The 24,381-nt window shown below is 40.5% G+C and overlaps 2 pseudogenes; both read left to right on the top strand.

The window, feature by feature from the left end:
- The first annotated feature begins 5 nt into the window (after nt 1–5).
- LOC118498722 lies at nt 6–608 on the top strand (annotated as a pseudogene).
- A 21,859-nt stretch (nt 609–22,467) lies between these two features.
- LOC114513646 lies at nt 22,468–24,006 on the top strand (annotated as a pseudogene).
- Nucleotides 24,007–24,381: the final 375 nt, after the last annotated feature.

The following is a 24,381-nucleotide window of genomic DNA, read 5'->3' as shown; positions in this document are numbered from 1 at the left end:
AAGCCATGGGCATCTCTCAGGACAACAGGCACAAGTGCTGCAAGACAGGAGCAAGAGAAAACCCCACCACAAGAAGTGAAAATAGAATCCGTCATGCCCTGCTGCCAACACTGAGATTAGCCCCCACTGCATATGCACAGTTTCCATGCTGCGAGGCAACAAGAAGAACTATCTTGAGGCTGGACATGGGCAGCTTACCCTGGGGCTCCAAGAATTGCACACACAAAACAAGGATTACCAATATCTACAATGCATCCAACAACAAACTTGTGTGCACCAAGACTGCATCATGCTCATTGATAGCACACTGTGCCAACAATGGTGCAAGTCCCTCTGGGGTGATACTGCTTCTGGGATGCAAGACAGGGGCCAAATTGACCCTTGAGGAGGAACAGATTTTAAACAAAATACAATCAAAGAAAATTCGGAAGCAATATGATGAAAAAGAATGCCAAAATCAGCCATATTCTAGAGAAGTTCCAGCAGGCCAGCTTCTTACATGCATGGCTCCAAGACCAGGCCAATGTGGCCAAGCAGATGACCATGTACTAGAGGGCAAGGAGCTGATGTTCTAGTTAAGGAAAATCAAGCCCTGGAAAGACAAATAAATCCTCTTCCCTTCTATCTTAACCCATGTAGTAAAGGTGTTCATTCTAAAAAAAATCTACCAAGAATGTGAAATAGAAAAAGAGAGAAGGAGAATCTCCTTATTCTTAGGAAAAAAACGTATTTAGTACCTGAAAGTAGTGTTCCCACTTGAGTGATTAATATTTCATGTGGCCTTTAACAATAGTATTGGTGCTGTAAGCAACTACTGATGAGTACTAAGAAAAATTTGTATTTGGTCATTAGTTATGATTTGGAATGGGAGTGGCAAGGGGAGATTTGACAGAAAATAGAGATTATATTAAATTTCCTTGCTGAAAACTTTTCTAACTTAGATCACTGGCCCTCTAAGGTAGAATAGCCACTGCCTTGGAAAGAATGAATGCTCTGAAAATTGGGGCTATATGTGGCTTTGACTGTGAAGATGACTAGGGCACAGAAGCCATTGGAAGATGACTCTTAGTTTAAAAGAGAACCAAACCTGGGGTCCAAAACTGTGTTTCTCACTGGATTTTGAGGAGCTAGGCTTTCTGAACTAGCCTAAGAGCTGGGCTACAAGTTCTAGCTGAAAAACACTAGAACCTTTTCTATAGGAAGGGAAAAGTGTGGTGTGAAGCTTACACATTGGAAGGAGAAATGCAAATCTGAATGCTATCCAGTCTCTACAATTGAGATTCTTTCTGTCTAGGCCTCATGTCCTGGCCTGGGGACAGTAGGGCAGAAGGAGAGGGCACAATTAAGAGCAAATAAAGACTAATAGATCTCTTTTACTAAAAATCTCCATAAAGCATTGAGGGCTCAAGAGTGTAGACTTGTGCAACTTACAAATACAGGAAATAAAATATGCAAAGGTGACAGGTCCATTTCTTGCTAGGACCATGAACAACCACAGTGACCTGGGAATAAGCCATTTTGTAGCTTGAACCCAGATTAGAGAAAAAAGCTATACGAAAAGGTAAATGTGAGTTGGAAACCTGATTAACCATTCACAGCATTTGAATTGTTTTATCCAATAAATACAGATATAGTACTTACTATTTACCAGGCCCTGTTTGGAGTACTTCACAAACACTCATTCATTTAACTGTCATAAGGACACTATGAAGTTCAGATGGACCTTTGGTCATTTCATAATACTCATTTCATTGGGTATTAGTAGCTTCTATATGTTGGAACAAAAAGAAAAAAAAAGCAAATGAGACACACCTCCAAAGGGATTCCGAATCTCTTAGAGAATAATATTAAGGAACTGGATTGGACCTTTCATTTATATTATTGGTTCTAAGGATTTAAGAAACCTAGACTTCATAATGTTGCCTGAAAACATGATTTAAAATGATAGTATCAATGTCAGCAATGCTGCATAGCAGAGGTAGCCAACTCAGGCCTCTGTGGGGGCGAGACAGATGCCATAGTGAACAATTTTACCTTTTGTGGAAATATAGCACCTGCCCCATATAGAGGGGAAAATAGTTCCTCAGACCCTGTCAATGTGCCCATCTCTCCACTTTTTTTAGAGAAGCTGGAAACCTATATTTTATGCTAAATCTCCCTATATTTAAATGTCAGCAACTAATTCAACTTTTTTTAAAACACTGTGTAGATGAAACAAAGCAAGTCTGCCAGTCTCTTCTGGACATTGGGCCTCCTCTGTGCAGCCTCTGCCCCATGGCCTTGCCCCATGGCCACATGAGGAATATTTTTAAGAGATGTCAAGAATCCCATCAAGGGCTCCAACCCATGTGTAAGTCATGCTCCCTCTGTTCAGCTGCAATGGCACAGTGATTTTTCCCCCTGTGGAATTTCTTTCAAAACATTTGGAAAGAGGCAGCCTTATTTATTCCTGTGGACTCTGAGAGGAAGTAATCAGTATACTGCATAACTGTTTCCCAGAGTCACTCACTTGAAACAATAAACAAAGGCAAGATTACTCTGAAGTTTCTCCTAATTATTGATAGTTGAAGTACACCCAATGTTCCTGGCTCTCCTTCTTCGCCATTTACTCTGACATGTTTCTGTTTTGAGGATTAGCAGGAAAGACTCAGAACAGCCTAATTTCCTGCTAGCTTCTGCTCCATCGTGATACTCCATCCTTGGGCCACCCAAGGGCTGCTCAGCCTGATGGCCCTCATCAGTCTTGGCTTCCCTACCTGGGTCTCAGTTTTCCATGGATACTCATAGTCCCACCAGCCTTTTCCATCTCAGTAGCTGGAACTATGTCTGTTTAGGTCACTGCTTAGTAGTTAACCTTGGCCAAAATTCCTAGGTAAGCTAGTAATCAAACAAATTCTTGCTCTAATTGTTGTGGCTCAGTGGGCTTGGCATCATCTCACAAACTGAAAAGTTGCCAGTTTGATTCCTGGTCAGAGCACATGCCTGGGTTACAGACCAGGTCTCCAGTTTGGGATGTGCAAGAGGCAACTAATTGAAGTTCTCTTACACACTGATATTTCTGTCTCTCTCTTTCTCCCACTCTCCCCAAATAAATAAATAAATAAATAAAATCTTAAAAAATTCTTATAGAATGATTCAAAGTAGGAGTAAACAAGTTCTGTTTTACAGTTTGTCATTTTATGAAGTTGAGCATACCATCTTTTTTTAATCTCTCAGAACCCCTGACATCTGGGACACTGCACATATCTCTTTGCTTCTCACAGTGCTGACTTTCTCTGGCCTGTTTGCTCTCAACTACTCCTTGGTGGTTCTAGGCAACTGGGACTCTTCTCTCTGTGTCTCTGCTGAGCCCTCTTGTGGCAGCTAAGGGACCTCAACAAATAGGGTTCAACACAAAGATGCTGCTCTGACTTGTTTCATGTTTCTAAAATTACTTAACTCTGAAAGGCCCCTTTTGAGGAAACTCCTTTAGGTCAAATACTCTGTGGATCTCTCCCTGGGATACTCATTCAAAAGAAAAATAAACCAACTGAAATAATCTTATGTTGGGCTGTATTTAGCAGAGAAGGACCCTGAGTGATGGACTATACTTCTTGATCTTGAAATATGTAAAGGACTCACTCATAATCCCTTCAAGAAATCTCTACTAAGTCATTAGGATATGCTGTGGCTTAATCACTTAGTTCTAGGGCATAGAGCACATGACACAATTTATGTCCTTGAGGAGTTCTTCCTTTTTGATCTGGTCTCTGGGTGTGCCACACATCCCAGAGAAAAGAGCTCAGTTGATCTATTCCTGTGTATGTAGAATTGTTTCAGTGACTCACAGGAGAAGAGGTATAAAGAAAGCAAATTAGAACTTCCGGCCAAGAATGAAGGCATAGATAGATATACTTTGCCTCCTCACATGATGCAGACACTGGCCCACAGTGTCCACGTCATTATGGATGAAATGAGACATTCACACAGACTACCAAGTCTGGTGGAGGAAAAGGGACAGCATGGCTTTTCTCTCAAGGGGAGCAAAAGCCATGGCCTCTGCCATGACAGGCCTTTATTGGGTTTTCTCTGCCCATTACATGATGGTCCTCATTTACTATGCACAGGTTCACTTTAGGTGGTTACCTTTTACAGGAAACAAAGGAGCCAATGCTACTAATCACATCACAGAAGAGGGATATTTGCAAATTAAAAGGCAAAAGTGGTGAAACTGGTTACACTCATCCTTGGAAGGTTTAGCATGGATTTTAGGAAGTTACTTTGCGGTAAATGTCCTTCATTCAGGGTGAGGGAGGTTTTTAGCAAAAGCAAGACTCAAAGCAGTCTAGGAACGTTGCAAGCCTGATTCCCCACAGGAGAACTGATCCATGTGCATGGGTCCTGTGCATCTCCAAGTGGGAGTGGGCCCACACCATGCAGAATGGTCTCCTACACTCACATAAGCAAAAGAAGGAAAACAACAAATTTAAAATAAAAAAAAAAAACAACCAGAATTGCCAAAAAATTGAATTGTATGGAAATCTGACCACCAAGGAGTTGAAGAAGAAACATTCTTTCAGACTGGTAGGAGGGATAGAGACATATAGCCAAGGCAGAGTGAATGTGCAGCAAGTTGGCAGATGGAGGACCAAACGGGTGAGGGGGCAGCTGGATGTCTCACATCTGCATGCAGATATGCTGGGAGGAACAACTTGTGAATGAAACAGACTGCACAACCCAGTGATCCAGCATGGGAAAAGAAAGCCTCAAAACCTGTGGCTATAAATACCTGTGGGGGATTGAGGCAGTGGGAGAAGCTCCCAGTTTCACAGGAGTGTTTATTGGAGAGACCCACAGGGTCCTAGATTATACACAAACCAATCCACCCAGGGATCAGCACCAGATGGGGTCAATTTGCTCCTGGGTAGCAAGGGATGTAACTGAAAGCAAATGAGAGCCAAGCAAGTGGTATTGTTCCCTCTCTGACACCTCCCCTACATACAGCGCCACAATGCAGTGATGGGGGGTCACTTTGCCCTGGCAAATATCTAAGGCTCTGACCCTTACAATGTAACAGGTGCACCAAGACAAAAGAAATATGGCCCAAATGAAAGAACAGTTCAAAACTCCAGAAAAAGGACTAAGCGTCAAAGAGATAGCCAACCTATGAGATGCACAGTTCAAAACACTGGTAATCAGCCCTGGCTGAAGTAGTTCAGTAGATTGAGTGCTGGCTGAGAAACAAAGGGTTGCCAGTTCAATTCCCAGTCAGGACACATGCCTAGGTTGTGGGCCAGATCCTCAGTATGGGGCGTGTGAGAGGCAACCACACATTGATATTTCTCTCCCTCTCTTTCTCCTTCTCTTCCCCTCTCTCTAAAAATGAATAAATATACTTTAAAAAAAACACTGGTAATCAGGATGCTCACAGATGGTTCATCATGTTCGCAAAATGGATGAAAAAGTGAAGGTTATGCAAAGTGAAATAGAGAAAAATATACAGGGAACCAACAGTAAAGAGAAGGAACCCAGGACTCAAATCAACGATCTGGAGCATAATGAAGATGTAATCATTCAACCATAACAGAATGAAGAAACAAGAATTCAAAAAAATGAAAAGAGGCTTAGGAACCTCCAGGACAACTTCAAGCACTCTAACATCCAAATCACAGGGGTGCCAGAAAAAGAAGAAGAAGAGCTAGAAATTGAAAAATTATTTGAAAAAAATAATGAAGGAAAACTTTCCCTATCTGGCAAAGGAAATAGACTTCCAGGAAGTCCAGGAAGCTCAGAGAGTCCCAAACAAGTTGGACCCAAGGAGGAACACACCAAGGCACATCATAATTACATTAGTCAAGATTAAAGAGAAGGAGAGAATCTTAGAAGCAGCAAGAGAAAAGGAGACAATTACCTACAAAGGAGTGCTCATAAGAATGTCAGCTGATTTCTCAAAAGAGACCTTACAGGCAAGAAGGGGCTGGAAAGAAGTATTCCAAGTCAAGAAACACAAGGACCTCCATCCAAGATTAGGCTATCCAGCAAAGCTTTCATTTCAAATGGAAGGGCAGATAAAATGCTTCTCAGATAAGGTGAAGTTAAAGGAATTCATCATCATCAAGCCCTTATTATATGAAATGTTAAAGGGACTTATCTAACGGAAAGAATAAGATCAAAACTATGAAGAGTAAAATGAGAACAAACTCACAACTATCAACAACTGAACCTAAAAAAAAAAAGCACAAAACAAACTAAGCAAACAACTAGAATAGGAACAGAATCACAGAAATGGAGATCACATGGAAGGTTATCAGTGGGGAGGGGGAGGGGGAGAACGGGGAGGGAAAGGCACAGGGAATAAGCATAAATGGTAGGTACAAAATAGACAGGGGAATGTTAAGAATAGTATGGGAAATGGAAAAGCCAAAGAACTCATATGTATGATCCATGGACATGAACTAAGGGGTGGGGGAATGTGGGTGGGAGGGGTGGTGCAGGGTGGAGGGGAAAAGAAGAGAGAAAAAATGAGACAACTGTAAGAGCATAATCAATAAAATATATTTAAAAATACCCAATGCAGTGGCCATAAAGTAAAGCCCTGGGGTGGGGGAGAGAAAGCAAATTGGAAATAAAGCTTTACAACATTGAGAACCTGAAATAAAAGTCTGTCAGTCAGAGGAGTGAGATGTAAAATGATTCAAGACAACAACCTTTGAAAAAAATAAAAATCAGGGAGCAGAGAGAGAAGACCCAAAAAAATATTTCAGAAGAGAAGCCAGAGAAGGAGGAAGACAATGAAGATGCTCACTATTCATCCTAGTGGCTGTGGTCAACATTCAGGGACCTCTTGCATTTGTCCATGGTATTCATTCAGTACACTTGGCATTATGTTAATGAAGTCTCACAAGAGCCCCTAATTGAGTTAATTGAAGCTGTTTAATTGCCCAAGGTCACACAGTTAGTAAGTGGTGGTGGAGTTTGTACATGAAACAGTCTACTTCTAGGGCCAGTATGTAAAAGAAGAGTGTGTATTTAAAAGTGTCAAATACCCATATTGTGAGACCTCAGAATGCTCTAATGAATCTGCAACTCTTGAAGCAAGGAAAGAGATTTTGAGTGTAAAATGTAGAGGGTGGAGGGGTAAGGGCCAGACTTAGAGCTGGCATGCATCACTTCTACCTGCATGTGTCACATGGCCCCATTCTGACTGGAGAATTCCCTGGGAAATGTGGTTTAGGTGTGTGCCCAGAAACAAAAGCAAGCAACACAGCTCCAGCCTCTCTCTGAGCCCCTCTGCCATGTCTTTGTTTTTCCTCTGCTCACTAGAAACATGATAGAATAGAGATTCAGATGCTTAGAGACCCTGCTTTCTTTTTCACTTTGCCTCAAAAAATGAACTTGAAGTCAAAGTTTGGTCTGGACTGCATTTCTCCCCTGCCTCATCTTCCCAGATAGGCCCAGAGTTGGCCTCAACCAGTGCTGGACTAACATTCCAAGAAGACTGGTGGTCCTACACTAGCCCTGAAGTAAGGGAAGTGATTATGGGAATATTTGCCCCTTCTAAACTTCTGGCTGAGCATCAGTACATAGGAATATGGTTGCTTATTGCCAGATCTTCACATTTTTTCAAGAAAAGTTAGCAATCTGGATTTTTATTGGAAAACTCCTAATTTTATAAAGTGGGCTCAAACAAAATATCCATGGGCAGATCCAACCAACAGGCTAAACATTTTCTAACTCCAGCTTAGATTCTCTAATGTGACTCCAGAAACTCTAACCTCCTCACCATTAGAGTCCTCACAGAGACCAGAGGGTCTCAGCCTCTGGTGCTCCCTGAATATCTGGCATCACAGGGAGGGAGAGAACCTAAAGCAGGGGGGAAATGCATCCAGAAGAAGCAACTCTGATAAACCTCACTTCAAAACCAGCTATCAGATAATGAATGATGCCCCCAACAGGGAAAGAAGCAGGATGCCTTTTCTAGGTGTACATTGTCTAGAACATTCCAGGGTTATGCTGAAGATGAGTGTACAGAGTCCCTTCCTCAGAGGACCTCGCCCTCATCAGCTCCTGTATCTCAGCATGCTGTTGCCAAACTGCCCCACATCCCATTCTAGCAAACCCTGCTTTATTCTGTTCAAAAATGCAACTCTGAGCCATCTTGATGCCACCAGGTATCTGCACTTAGAGGAGACCTGTACATGAACAAGTGACAGAAAGCCAGTCCTAATTTATTTCCATGTGATAGTTATTGCATCAATAATATCTAGGCTTGCAGTTTTAACTTTTCTCCCTACAACTTAAATATCGATTGAAAAACCTTCTGATCATGTTGAGAAAGGATTTACCCACATGGGAAAGGAAAAGACTAGAAATAACTCTAGTACTGAATGGGAATTAGATGTATTGGTATTAACTCAAGAATTTTTCATACATACATACATACATATATACATATACACAAATATATATGCATACATAAATACATAGAGACAGAGATAGCTACAGATATTATAGATGTGTGCACATTAACATGTGTGTGTACATACATTTTCTGCTTCCTTCCATTGAAGGACCTAGTAGCAGTGAACATAATGCTACTAGCTCAAACTTGGTTTCTAGATATCATCCTTCACTAAAATGAACCAGGGCTCCTTAGAGAAATAGGTGATTCCATCTTTGAGTTAGGAAGTGCACAACTTTTTTTCCAGAAAATGCAAAAATATAAAAAAAGACAAAAAAATAGCTAGCTTGAAGAGGCCCCAGCTGTCCAAATCTAGAAAAGTGTGAACATCTAAATATGTTGTGGGATGCCACTGTCTAGCAGCAGAGACCCCACACATAGCTGCCGATTCCCTCATTGGAGAACTTGAGGTCAACATGTAAAGCAGACACAGACATACTTTAGCAACACAAGCAAACAACTGTGTTGTCAGTGAAAGAGCCATAGGAGGGAAAGGTCATCCAGCAGCCTATACAACAAGAATACTGTCTGAATGTATACTAGCCACACATAACTGCTGTGCAGGCAGTTATGATGGCTAGACAGCTGTGTGCTCTCAGATTTCTTGATACTACAGTCCAGACAATTGTGACAGATTATGACCTCTTGCCAGTCCGTGAACGGATGCATCCCTAGTCTGCTTTTCAGTGCTCTGTCTTCACCTAAGAATAAAAAAGTGGGTACTTGGAACACCACTGTCCAAAGACCCCTTTCTTTCTTGTGGGGACTGTCATTGACTTCAAACAATCCCTCTACTACTCAGACACTTGCTAAGAGCAAACAACACCCTGTCATCTGGAGACCGCGGACAAGTAGGTTTGTGGCCTGAAGTTGTTACGTGTGTGGAGTGTTCTTCACTTGTACAGTAAGACCCAAAGAGTATGTGTGTGTGACAAAACACTACTTACTAGCTGCCCTGAAGTTTCCAAAATAATATAACCACTGTTTGTGCTGCTCTGAATGTCACTCCTGACCCCTTTCTGTGCCAATGGTGTTGGCATACTACTAAAAGCAATGTTTAAATCAAACTAAAGATTAAAAATTAAAATTTGCTGTTGCAACTTTGACAAATGCCTGTACCCACCCACTTGTGCCCTTGTGAGACAAGGCCCATAGGATGGCCCCTCTTCCTCCTACCTCAGTCTAAATTCTAGTTAATGTCCAGTAAATGAATTGTAAGAAAAGTGATCAATACCATTTTTGTTTTATTTCAAAAGTTTGTTTAAAGGAAGGCAAGCTTGTGATGACTCTGATAAATAAATTCTTGGCTTGAATTGTTAAACTGCTTTCTAGTTACATTCTAGAGAGTAATCTTGGATACATAGTAGACTTTGGTTTTATTCTTTTTTCTTTTTAGGGGATATATGGAACAGTTTTTAATGTTGTGTTGTTTTTTGTGTATGTTTTTTTAAAATTAATGAGTTGACAGCCTTTTAGCAGAGAAGGATGGGTTGATTGCTTATTTCACTTTCTAGATCTCATTTGGAAAACACATTCCCCATCTGGTGTTATTAGGAAGTAAAATAGTAAATGTTGTATTAAATAACATGTAATTCTTTTTTAAAGTTCCTTTCTCTTCACACTTGAGTGGGTCCAGTATAGGGGGTGACAAAACTACATTTGCAGTTGTTCATAAATAAAACACAAAAATTAATACATAATAATATAAGAATAAATTCTGTGTATCATGTACTCACAACTGCAAACCTACTTTTGCCCCACCCTGTATTTTGTGAAACTTATGAAAAGGATAAACCTTTCACCCTTCTCCTCTTTTCAAGGATGTACCATTTACATGAGTTTCAAGTAAATTTGTTTGCCATTTGGCTGTGTTTGAACTTATTTGCTAACTTATTTCAGTGATAAATGAAAAAAAGTATTGCACCTTTTGAAGTAATGCAAATAATTGATTTCGTAATTACATCTCTGTTTTGAAATATACACACAATGTTAGATTACAACACATTGATAAAATCATAACCCATAGGTTTATTATATAAGTAAGTTAATAAAGGGATCCACAGTGGTGGCAGAGAAGGTGGAAGGTATATTCATCTCTTCCCAGGATCAAACTGGAATTAAAATGAATACATAGATCAATCAGTCTGAATAACCAACTGAAGATTAGTTGAACAGAAGTCTTATAACCAAGAATTTACAGAAGAAGCCACATTGAGACTCATAAGAAAGTCAGAGATGCAGAAAGGGTTGGCCCTGCTCCCATGGGAGGTGGCTGAGACTCTGGAGGGATATCTCTGCTGCAAAGTTTCCCCTGAGGAGCATGGGGTCTCAACCCCATGCCAAGCTCCTAAGTCCAGAGCACCAAAGCTGGGAAGAGGTGCCCTCTTAACACATGGCTGTGAAAATCAGTAAAGATTCTGCCTGCCAGAAAGAGACAACAGTCCATTAGACTCTTAAAGAGCCCTCTTAAAGAGACAACATACAAAACCTCTTTCACAGCCTGTCACCCTGGGCTCTGACAGAGAGAGAACAGAATAAATTAGAGTCGTATGAGGAGAAAGTGGGGTTTGTGGTTATGGGGAGAGAGAAGAAGGGACAGCCCCCAGGATCCTTGTGCTGACCAGCTCTCCCACACTACTGATGCCATACTTCTTGGATGCAGCAATTTCCTCCTTACAGCATCAGCTTAGGGGAAAGCCATAACTCTATTCTGTGTACACCCTATTGCCCCACCTGGCAGTGCTCATGCCTTGATGAAGAATCAGCTCCCTGGTCTGGGGTATAGAGGACCAGGCAGAATCAGGGGGTGTCAGTGACTATATGTGTGGCATTGGGGTAGGGTCCATTTCCCCTGCTTTCCCATGAATCCAACTGGCAACTCCACCTCACAAGAGATCTGCTAGCTCCCTCTCCCACCTCCTGGGGTCCCCAAACTACTGAGGATGTGTGGTTAGAATTCAAGACAGACTGAGTTGTGAGGCTCTGGGGCAGGAGCCATATGCCCCACCTTCCCAAAAGCCATATCAGCACCTCTAGCACACAGAATGTCTACTAGTCCACATTCCTGACTACCATGGCCTCACCATGCTGAGCTCAGGCTCTAGGAAGAATCTGGAATGACTGAGTTGTGTGATTCTGAAAAGGGGGCCAATTCCCTTGCATGCCTGACTGGTGCAGAGCCTTCCCATCACATGGCCAAATCTTGGTCTGTTTGGGCCTGATATCTGGCTTCACAATACTGACTTGTTGGGAACTGCCCTGCCTGGTTTCAGAAGCTATAAACCCTCTATGGCTAAGGCTGACTAAGTGACCTTCGGACCATAAGCCACTAAAGAGACAAAGCTTATCTCCCTGGCAGGGGTGCTGCTTCTGCTCCTTTTACTTTACCCTGCCTGGCCCCCAATGCTTGATCAGTTAGCCAATGACAGGTAAGAATCCCCAAGGGGAGAACAACCTAGGACAGGCACAATCATGGGGAGGCCCCAGGGAAGGACTTGGGGGGCTATAGCAAAAGGGGGTGATGGATCCTTGCCCCTCAGCTTTGACATAGCCTGAGTCCTTGTTCTGTCTGCAAGAAGTCTCTTAATCTCTTAGCTGCCTTACTTCTCCTGCCTGACTTAAGCCTAAAATAATGACAGAGAGCAGTGCAGTACTGTGCTGGAAAGGGTGGGTTCCCCAGGTGATTAGGCTTAAGAAAGAATACATAAAATCCTGTGAAGCATGCTTTGCTAACAATGTTCTCAATTAAATGATGAGAGTCCAAGCAGGAAATGAGTTTGTTTCCCAAAGTTTTGTAGCCCTTTAGTTAACAGACCTTGACTCAGAATAAGCCCTCATAGTTCTTCGTATGCTATGTATTGTTTGATCCTTACTGCCTGACAATGATTAATGAGTTTTCACCTGTATTCCTGTGCAAACTGAAAGCCAATAAAAACCTGTCAAGGCAAGGGTCGGGGTGCTCTCCCCTTGAGAGAGTAGCCATGCCTTCCCTTTTCCTCCACAGGACTTGGTAGTCCATGTGAATGTGTCTTGTCTCACCCATAATGCCATGGACACTGCGGGCTGGTGTCTGCATCACTGACTCCCTGAGACCCTGCCCCAGCACAAAGGTTTGCAAGCAAAGGCAGCTAGACTTGGTATGCCCTAGAACTTTTGCTGAGTAGCCTCATACCCAGCACTGGCATTGAGTTTGAACCTGCACTGATCTGGTCAACACCATTATCACTTTGTGACTCACTGAGAACCTACCTCATGCAACATGAGTACCCCCAGAGGCTCTTTCAGTGACTAAGCCTAGAAGGCAGTTGAAAGGTAGAGGAGGTGGGTCTCAGTGTGCCTTAGGCCTTTTGCTGACCTGTCCATAGGCTCAGTGTTCATAGAAGCCAGCCTTGGTGTGCAGCTTGGTCCTTTCCATGCACTTCAAGGCCCAGGAAGCAGATACACGCTGTGGGTCACTTTGTTGCTCCAAACAGATTATCAATGGACAGCCATAGGCAGTATTTAATATTGACCTGCACCAGAGTCCCCCCGCCAAGAGACCCAGAACTATCATATGCAGTAGCTAGCTTCAAACAACAATTGGACCCGCCACTTGTGAAGTTAATTGGATATTGTTCTGATGTTGTTTGAACATATATCCAATTAACTTCACAAGTGGCGGGTCCAATGGGAGATCTTGGCTGGCACCAGAAACTACTGTGGCAAATTCTGCTTAGTGTGATCAGCACCTGCAGAGCAGCTCATATACTGAGGTTGGGATTGATCCTCACAGTCAGCCACTCAATAAAGGGCCAAGAAACCCTACAACAGAGTTGACAGAAGATAGTGGTGAGATAGGTGGGAGCAGAGTCCACTTCCCCCTGCACATGGGTGAAACACCTAGCTGATCTACTGCAGAACAGAGCAAACAGCCAACAGTACCCCAGCATCCAGAGGATTGGAGGCTAAAAACTGTAGCAGACATTGAAAAATCAGACAGTTAGGAGAGTGCTTCAGGACAATAAGGTCCCTGGGATCAGTGCGGGGGCCAGGGCAGCTGCAGCCCCAGGTCCAGCACTGACCTGGTCTGCGACAGGATTCTTGAGAGAGAGCCAAGTCAACAGCTCCCTCCCCTGCCAAACAAGGTTTGGGCAGCATTGGGAGAGACCTGGTTGCTTGAAGTCGCAGAGAGGGGAACAAGGACGAAGTCGCAAACACACAGGGGTTGTGAGCACCCACAGTGACTGTGGATGCCAGCTGGGAAGAATTGAGATTTGGGCCATGAAGGGCCCTGATCTGAATAGTCCCTGGTCTAGTTGGAGAGGCAGGCTGTGTGAGAGGACATGCTCTTGTATGGAGCGGCAGGCTTGATCATGAGGAATCTCTCAAAAAGAAAAAATGAAAAAACAGACACTTGGCAGTGATTTGGGGAATTCTCCTCCAGCAGCTGCTCTGGCCTCCTCCCCACCCAGCCATGCCCGACTCCCCTGGTGGCACAGAAGGCCCTGCACTAACACCTGACACCCCCGGGAGAGTGTGTGCTACCCGAACCTGTGGGACCTGAGACTGCTGGGGAACTGGACTGGAGGCTGGTTGAATGCCAAATGCCAATCAGGAAGAGAGTAAAGCAAAACCAATCCCCCCTCAGCCTGCTGGAGCCAGGAAGATCAGCAGAACTGGTTTGGCTAGTTTGAAGTCAGCAGGAGGGGTTTTTGTTTTTGTTTTTGTTTTTGTTTTTAAGTAATTCTCTATTTTTTATTTTTATTTTTTATTTTAACTCCTTCTTCCTCTCTTTTGTTCTTTCTTTCTTTATTCCTTCTTTCTTTCTTTCCCTTTTTGTATCTTCTTCCTTCCTTCCTTTTTTTTTTTAATTCCCACAATAAAACCTGGAAATGTGAAAGGACAAGAGTTGGACCGAAAGAGGGGTCCAGCTGAGACAGTGAGACAAATTTCACTTTCATACTCCAAAGAACGTGCAATTTATTGTATATCTGTATTATTATTTTTTCATTATTCTTATATCTTTCATTTTAATAGTATTTTTTTATTTCTCTTCTTCCTGTTTAATCTTCTTCTCTTTGCTGGTGAATTTGCATTGTTTGACTGGTTTCCCTTGTTCTCTCTTTCATAGTGTATTGATAACTTACTGTCTTAAGCTTCACTTGTGTCCTGTTAGCACACTACTCTAGGTACTATATTTCCTATTCTTGTTTTCCAGACCACATAGATTCTGTCATATGACTGTTCCTCCATTATTATTGTAAATAATAGCTGTTCCATACAATTTTAAATACTACACAGCACCCCTCCCAAATCTTATCATGCTTCACTATTTCCTGAACTTTACTACTATTGTGGTTCTCTCACACACTACACCTATTTTTTATCCTTTACTCTCTTTACCTCATAATCTGGCCTCACACAAGCTAACTGGTTTCTAGATTCAACTAACAATTCTTCCCCCCCTCAACAAGAATCTTTTCTTCCCACCCTTTCTAAAAAGTGCCTAGTTGTGTGAAATATCTCAGTTAACACTATCCATATCCAAAAGATTTCCTGTATCCTCTCTACCAGCTGGTACTTTAAATATCATAAAATAGACTCCTGCCATCCTAATCCATTTTGCCTTCCCACTCCAGCTGATCACAAAAAAGAGTAGGGAAGTTGTGAAAACCAGGATGCCTTCTGGAAGAGGAAACCCACCAACAAAAGAACAACGAACAGATAACAACAGAAGAAGGTGAAGGAGGGAGTGGAAGCCACACTATCTCAAGCCAGAACCAATCTAGAAACACAACTAAATGGTGGAGAAATTACTCATAACAAACAACTGAACAAGAGCAAGAGATTATCCTCAAAACCTTGTACACACTGAAGAACAAGCTTCAGCACAATATGCCCACACCCTCACAAAAGAATACAAGACTTGGTGGGTGGAGTCACCCTCAGTTAACCAGTTGGTGGGAAGGACCCACCAAACAAAGATCCAACAATAATCAAAATGCAAAGACATACACAGAGCCAACATAAATGACAGCCCAAGACCAGTGATCTTGGGAGATCAAGAATACTGCACCACTGAATCTTACAGGTATTCTACCATAGAAGTTCACACCATAAACCCAGGGAGTCACAACAGATCAATTTAAAAAGCAGAGGCTAACAAGAAGAGTCTCACAAACAATGGGAAGACAAAGAAACAAACCCCAAATGAAAGGAAAGGAGGAAGCCTCAGAAAGAATGCTAAATGAAATAGAGACAAGTCAACTATCAGATATTGAGTTCAAAGCAGTGGTTATCAGGAGGCTAAATGAGCTCACAGAGAATTACCAAAAATGACAGGGAAACTACAATGAACTCACTGCAAACTACATCAACATGAAAAAAGAAATAGAAACTATCAACAAGGGCCAAGAGGAGATGAAGAATACAATTTCTGAACTGAAAAACACAGTAAAAGGAAACAAAAACAGGCTTGATAAAGGAGAAGATTGGATCAGTGAGCTGGAGTACAAGGTAGAAAAAACACCCAGAATGAGCAAGAAAAGGAAAAGAGGCTCAGAAATAATGAAGAGGAGTTAAGAGAAATGCAGGACAACATGAAATGTAATAATATCCATATAATAGGACTAACAGAAGGAGAAGAAGAAGACCAAATGATAGAAAACATGTTTGAAAAAGTAATGATGGAAAACTTCCCTAATTTGATGAAAGAAAAAGCCACACCAGTCCAGAAAACATGGAGAGTCCCAATCGAGAGGAATACAAAGAGGCCCACATCAAGGCACATCATAATTAAAATGGTGAAATTCCAAGATAAAGAGAGAATCTTAAAGGCAGCAAGGAAGAAGCAGGAAGTAACATACAAGGGAGCCCCAGTAAGGCTGGCAGCTGATTTCTCAATGGAAATGCTCCAAGACAGAGGGGAATGGCAAGAAATATTCCAAGTAATGAAAACTAGAGGCCTGTAACCAAGACTATTTTATCCACTAAGGCTCCCAATTAAAATGGAAGGTGAAATAAGGAGCTTCCTGGACAAAAGAAGCCTCAAGGAATATACCTCCTTCAAATGAGCTATGCAAGAGATGCTAAACTGATTGCTTTAAGAACAGGAAGAAAAACAGAGAAAGAGAGAGGAACATAGGTACAAAAAATGGCAATGAATAGGTACCTATCAATAATAACCTTAAACATAAATGGATGAATAGCCCCAATCAAAACACATAAAACAGCAGAATGAATAAGAGAACATGACCCACACATATGATGCCTACAGGAGACCCACCTCAGGACAAAAGACCTACACAGACTGAAAGTGAAAGGCTAGAAACAAATATTCCAAGCATGTGGACAGGAAAAAAAAAAGCCAGGGTAGCAATACTCGTATCAGACAAAATAGACTTCAAAAACAGGGCCATAAAAAGAGACCCAGAAGGTCACTTCATAATACTAAAGGGAAGAATCCATCAAGAAGACATAGACATTGCAAATATATATGCACCCAACATAGGAACACCCAAATACATAAAGAAAATCTTAGAGGACTTCAAGAAAGATATTGACAGCAACAAAATTATAGTGGGGGATTTTAACACCCCACTGTCAAAAATGGACAGGTCTTCCAAACAAAATATCAACAAAGATATTGTGGCATTTAACAATGCCCTAGATGAAATGGAATTAACTGATATATATAGAGCCTTTCTTCCCAAAGAAGCAAAATACACATTCTTTTTGAATGCACATGGAACATTTTCAAAGATAGACCGCATGATAGGACACAAAACAACCTTCAACAAATTCAAGAAAATTGAAATCATGTCAAGCATTCTCTCTGACCACAAGGGATGGGAACTAGAAACTAACCTAAAGGAAAGAGCCCGAAAACACTCAAAAGCATAGAGATTGAATAGCATGCTATTACAAAATGAATGGATCAAGAATGATATCAAGGAAGAAATCAAGAAGTTTCTGGAAACAAAAAAAAATGAACTCACAACAACCCAAAACTTATAGGACACAGGAAAGGCAGTCCTGAGAGGGAAGTTCATAGTGATACAGGCCTACCTTAAAAAGATAGAAACATTTTAAACAAACAACCTAATCCTACACTTACAGGCAACAAGAAGACAGCCCAGAGCAAGTAGAAGGAAGGAAATAGCCAAGATCAGGGCAGAATTAAATGACATAGAGGCTAAAAGCACAATTCTAAGGGTCAATGAATCCAGGAGAAGTTTTTTTGAAAAGATAAACAAAATTGACAAGCCTTTAAGCAGGCCCATCAAGAAAAAAGGAGAGAGGACCCAAATAAACACAATCAGAAATGAAAAATGAGAGATTATAACTGACACCAAGGAAATATACAAAGGATTGTAAGAAATTACTGTGAAAAACTAAATGCCAAGAAATTTGAAAACCTAGATGAAATGGACAAATTTCTAGAAAAATATAATCTTCCAAAACTCAATGAAGCAAACCAGAAAGCCTGTACAGACCAATAACACCTGATGAAATTAAACAGTAATCAAAAACCTTCCAACACACCAAAGCTCTGGACTACATGGTTTCACAGGAGAATTTTACAATGCATTCGAGGGAGAGCTAACCCTCATCTTCCACAGATTATTTCAAAAAATTCAAGAAGATGGTAGACTCCCAAACTCTTTTTATGAAGCCAGCATCATCCTAATCCCAAAGCCAGATAAAGACATAACAAAGAAAGAAAACTTCAGGCCAATATCACTGATGAAAATAGATGCTAAATTACTCAACAAAATATTGACAAACTGCATCCAGCAATACATTAAAGAGATCATACACCATGGTCAAGTGAGGTTCATCCCAGGGATGCAAGGATGGTACAATATTTGCAAATCAATAAACATAATACACCACATAAACAAAACGAAAGACAAATCACATGACCATATCAATACATGCAGAAAAAGCATTTCATATGCTACCACACCCATTTATGATAAAAACCTTCAGCATAGTGGGGATAGAACCAGGATATCTCAATATAATAAAGGCCATGTACGAGAGACCTACAGCCAACATCATACCCAATGGGCAAAAACTAAAAGCTTTTCCACTAAGATCAGGAACAAGACAAGGTTGTCCACTTTCACCACTCCTGTTCAACATAATACTGGAAGTCTTAGCCACAGAAATCAGACAAGAAAAAAAAAAACAATAAAAGGCAACCAAATTGGAAAGGAAGGAACAAAACTGTCATTGTTTGCAGATGACATGATAGTGTACATAGAAAATCCTAGAGACTCCATCAAAAAACTATTCTACCTAATAAATGAATTTGGCAAAACAGTGGGATACAAAGTCAATATTTAGAAATCAAAGGCATTTTTGTATACCAACAATGAAATAGCAGAAGCAGAAATTAGGGGGAAAAATCCCATTTGATATAGCAACAAGAAAATTAAACTATCTAGGAACAAACTTAACCAAAGAGGTGAAAGACATGTATGCAGAAAACAATACAACACTGAAGAAAGAAATTAAGGAAGACACAAATGGAACCATGTACCATGCTCATGGATCAGAAGAATTAACATAATTGAAATGGCCATACTACCCAAAGTGATTTATAGATTCTATGCAATCCCTATTAAAGTACCCATCACATATTTCACAGATATAAAACAAATATTTCAGATATTTATATGAAACCATAAATCTAGCTGCAGCATGAATAGCTGCAGCAATTTTGAGAAAGAAGAACAATGTAGCAGGGATCACAATGCCTGATACCAAACTGTATTACAAGTCCACTGTAATTAAAACAGCCTGCTACTGGCATAATAACAGGCACATAGACCAACGGAACAGAACAGAGACCTCAGAAACAAACCTAAGTCTCTACAGTCAATTAATATTTGACAAAGGGAACAGAAACATAAAATGGAGCGAGAATGGCCTCTTCAGCAAATGGTGTTGGGAGATCTGTACTCCTACATGCAAAAAAATGAAGCTTGATCACCAACTTACACCATACACAAAAATAAATGCAAGGTGGATAAAAGACTTAAATGTAGGTTGTGACACCAATAAAGTCCTAGAGGAAAACATTGTCAGAAAAATCTCAGACATTCCATCCACCAACATCTTCATGGATATATCCCCTAAAACAAGAGACATAAAGGAAAGAATAAACAAATGGGACTTCATCTAGTTAAAAAGCTTCTGCATGGCTAAAGAAAAGAGAAATAAAATGAAAAGAGAACCAACTGTTTGGGAAAACATATTTGCCAATGATATCTTGGACAAGGGTTTGATCTCCAAAATATATAAGAACTCACATGACTCCACTCCAGAAAGACAAAAAAAAAAAAAAATCAAAAAATGGACAAAGGACTCGAATAGACACTTCTCCAAGGAGGACATACACAGGGCCCAGAGACACAGAAAAAGATGCTCAACATCACTAGCCATCAGAGAGATGCAAATTAAAACCACAATGAGATACCACTTCACACTGGTCAGAATAGGCATCATAAACAAATCAACAAACAAGTGTTGGAGAGGTTGTGAAGAAAAGGGAACCCTAGTGCACTGTTGATAGGGATGCAGACTGGTGCAACCACTGTGGAAAACAGTATGGAATTTCCTCAGAAAACTAAAAATGGAACTACCTTCTGACCTGACAATTCCATCGGTGGGATTATATCTTAGGAACATTGGAACACCAATCCAAAAGAAATTATTCACCCCAATGTTCATAGCAGCACAATTTACAATAGCCAAGTGCTGAAAGCAACCTAAGTGCCCACCAGCAAATGAGTGGATTAAAAAACTATGGTACATTTACACAATAGAACACTATGCAGCAGAAAGAAAGAAGGAGCTCCCACCCTTTGCAACAGCATGGATGGAGCTGGACAGCATTATTCTAAGTGACATAAACTAGGCAGTGAAAGACAAATACCATATTATCTCACCTTTAAGTGGGACATAATCAACAAAAGAGAAAAGCAAACAAAATACAACCAGAGGCATTGAAATTAAGGACATTCTAATAATAGCTGGGGGAGGAGGGACAATGAGACAAGGGTTTTCAGGAACTACTATAAAGGACACATGGACAAAACAAAGGTGGAGCGTGGAAGCAAGGGAGGGAGGTGTGGTTGGATGAGGGGGAGTGGTGGGAGGAAAACACAGACAACTGTAATTGAACAACAATTGAATAATTTCTAAAAAAAAGAAATCAGACACAATATGAAAAAAAATACCAAAGGCAATATCCCTGGCCAGAGTGGCTCATTGGTTAGGCCATCATCCCATAACCAATGGGTTGTGAGTTCAATTCCTGATTGTTGCACAAAACTGGATTGTGGGTTCAATCTCAATCTGGGCATGTACAATACCTGGTCTGGGCATGTATAGGAGACAACCAATTGATGTTACTCACATCAATGTTTCTCTCTTTTCCTTAGTCTTTCTCTTCCTCTCTCTATAAGCAGCAATGAAGAAAAGGGAATGGCAATAATAAGAGACAAAGCATCCAATAAGAGGATATAACTTTTGTAAACAATTGTGCACACAATATAGGAGCACCTAAATATGTAAAGCAAAGTTTGATTAACATAAAGGGAGAGACTGACAGTAATACAGTCATAGTAGAAGGTTGTAACACCCCATTGATATCAATGAATAGATCTTCCAGACAGAAAATGAACAAGGAAATGATGGCCTTAAATGACACACTAGACCAAGTGGATTTAATTGATACACTTTAAAGCATTTCAATTCTAAGCACCAGAATATACATTTTATTCAGATGCACATGAAACATGTTCTAAGATAGACCACATGTTAGGACATGAAACAAGCCTCAATAAATTTAATAAAGATCACAGCAGAAATAATGAAATAGAGTCTAAAATACCACTACAATTGATCAATGAAACCAAGAGCTGGTTCCTTGAAAAGATAAACAAGATTAACAAATCTTTAACCAGACTCATCAAGAAAAAAATAGAGAACGCTAATAAATAAAATCAGAAATAAAAGAGTGAAAGTAACAATTCACTTGAAGAAATAAAAGGAGATTAAGAAGATGTTATAAACAACTATGTGCCAACAAATTGGACAATCTGGATGAAATGGATAAATTCTGAAAAATATACCATTTTCTAAAACTGAATAAGGAAGAGTAAAAATCTGAATAAACTGATTACAGGTAATGAAATTGAAGCAGTAATCAATAAACTCCCAAAAACAAAAACTCTGACACTACAAGTAAAGAAATATCCCTGATGAACATAGATGATAAAATTTTCAACAAAATATTAGCAAACCAGATTCAGCAATTCATTAAAAAGATCATTTACCATGATCAAGTGGGATTTATTTTGGGAATGCAAGGTTGGTACAATATCTGCAAATCAATAAACATGAGACACCATACAACAAAAATAAAGGATAAAAATCACATGACCATATTAATAAATGCAGTAAAAGCATTTGATAAAATCTAGCACCCATTTGTGATAAAACTTCTCATCAAACTGGGAACAGAGATAATGTACCTCAATATAAGAAAGACCATATATGACAAATCCATAGCCAAGATCAAATTGAAAGGCAAAAAATACAAGTGTTTCCCTTAAGATCAGGAATAAGTCAGAGATGTCTTCTTTCACTACTTTGTCCAACACAGTAGTGGAAGTCCTAGCCACAGGTATCAGAGAAAAAGAAGAAATAAAAGGCATCCAAATTAGAAAGGAAGAAGCAAAACTGTTATTGTCAAATGACATAATACTGTATACAGAGAGCCCTAAAGAGTCCACCAAAAAAAAAAAAACAAACAAAAACAAAAAAACCTACTAGAACTGATAAATGGATTCAGTAAAGTAGCAGGATACAAAATGTATATCCAGAAATCAGTGAATTTTTTTGTATGCCAATAATGAACTATCAGAAAGGAAAACTAAGAAAACAATCCCATTTACTGTTGCATTAAAAATATCTCACAACAGCTTTTTGCAATGGGTTTTATGCCAGAACACAAGTGTCAAGAAAACCACCACTAAATCAAAGCCAAAATGGGAAAGGAAAAGACTGACACTAAGATTGTGGCTATTGGACACATAGATTCCGGCAAGTCTCCCATTACTGGCCATCTGATCTACAAATGTGATGGGATCGACAAAAGAACCATCAAAAATTTTGAGAAGGAGGCTGCTGCAATGGGAAAGGCTCCTTCAAGTATGCCTGGGTCTTGGATAAACTGAAAGCTGAACATGAACATGGTATCACCATTGATATCTCCCTGTAGAAATTAGAAACCAACAAGTATTATGTGACCATCATTGATGCCCCAGGACACAGAGACTTTATCAAGAACATGATTACAGGGACATCTCAGACTGACTGTGCTGTCCTAATTGTTGCTCCTGGTGTTGGTGAGTTTGAAGCAGATATCTCCGAGAATGGGCAGACCTGTGAGCATGCATGCCCTTCTGGCTTACACACTGGGTGTAAAACAGCTGATTGTTGGTGTTAACAAAATGGATTCCCCTGAGCTTCCCTACAGCCAGAAGAGATACAATGAAATTGTTATAGAAGTCAGCACCTACATTAAGAAAATTGGCTACAATCCTGACACCTTAGCATTTGTGCCAATTTCTTGTTTGAAAGGTGACAGCATGCTGGAGCCAAGTGGTAACATGCCTTGGTTCAAGAGATGGAAAGCCACCCATAAAGGTGGCAGTGCCAGTGGAACCATGCTGCTTGAAGCTCTGGATTACATCCTGCCACCAACTCATCCAACTGACAAGCCCCTGTGTCTGCCTCTCCAGGATGTCTACAAAATTGGTAGCATTGGTACTGTCCCTGTGGGCGGAGTGGAGACTGGTGTTCTCAAACCTGGCATGGTGGTCACCTTTGCTCCAGTCAACATTACAACTGAAGTAAAGCCTGTTGAAATGCACCATGAAGCTCTGAATGAAGCTCTGAATGAAGCTCTTCCTGAGGACAATGTGGGCCTCAATGTCAAGAACATGTCTGTCAAGGATGTTCATCAAGGCTATGTGGCGCGTGATAGCAAAAGTGACCCACCAATGGAAGCTGACGGCTTCACAGCTCAGGTGATTATCCTCAACCATCCAAGCTAAATTAGTGTTGGATATGCATCTGTTCTGGATTGTTGCACAGCTCATATTGCTTTCAAGTTTGTTGAGCTGAAGGAGAAGATTGATTGTCACTCTGTAAAAAAGCTGGAAGATTGCCCAGAGTTTTTGAAATGTGGTGATGCTGCCATTGTTGATATGGTTCCTGATAAGCCCATGTGTATTGAGGGATTCTCTGACTATCCTCCTCTGGGCTGCTTTGCTGTTAGTGACATGAGACAGTTGTTGTTGGTGTCATCAAAGTAGTGGACAAGAAGGCAGCTGGGGCTGGCAAAGTCACCAAGTCTGCCCAGAAAGCTCAGAAGGCTAAATGAATACTATCCCCAACACCTGCCACCTCAGTCTTAATCAGTAGTGGAAAAATGGTGTCAGAACTGTTTGTCTCAATTGGCCACTTAAGTTTAATAGTAAAGGACTGGTTAATGATTACAGTGCATCATAAAACCTTCAGAAAGAAAGGAGACTGTTTTATGGACCATTTGTGTTTTTTTTGTGTGTGCACAGCAGTTTTTAAGTTATTAGTTTTTAAAATAAGTACTTTTTAATGGAAACAACTTGACCAAAATCTGTTACAGAATTTTGAGACCCATTAAAACAAATGAGAAACCTGTGTGTTCTTTCAGCTAACACTGTAACTTTCTTTTATACTATTTAGGTTAAAAGACTTAAGAGTAGCTCATAACCTATTTCTGGTGTTATATTTTCTGATGATTCAGAACTGTATGAATCTGTTAGGGTTTTTTTTTCCAGGTGGGAACTTTTTCACTTTTTCCTAAAGGGAGGAATCTGTTTATGTAGTAAAAGCTGTGGAAG

This window comes from Phyllostomus discolor, chromosome 2 (assembly GCF_004126475.2).
Source record: "Phyllostomus discolor isolate MPI-MPIP mPhyDis1 chromosome 2, mPhyDis1.pri.v3, whole genome shotgun sequence".
In the NCBI taxonomy this organism is placed as follows: domain Eukaryota; kingdom Metazoa; phylum Chordata; class Mammalia; order Chiroptera; family Phyllostomidae; genus Phyllostomus; species Phyllostomus discolor.
This window is presented reverse-complemented; position numbering and strand designations above follow the sequence as displayed.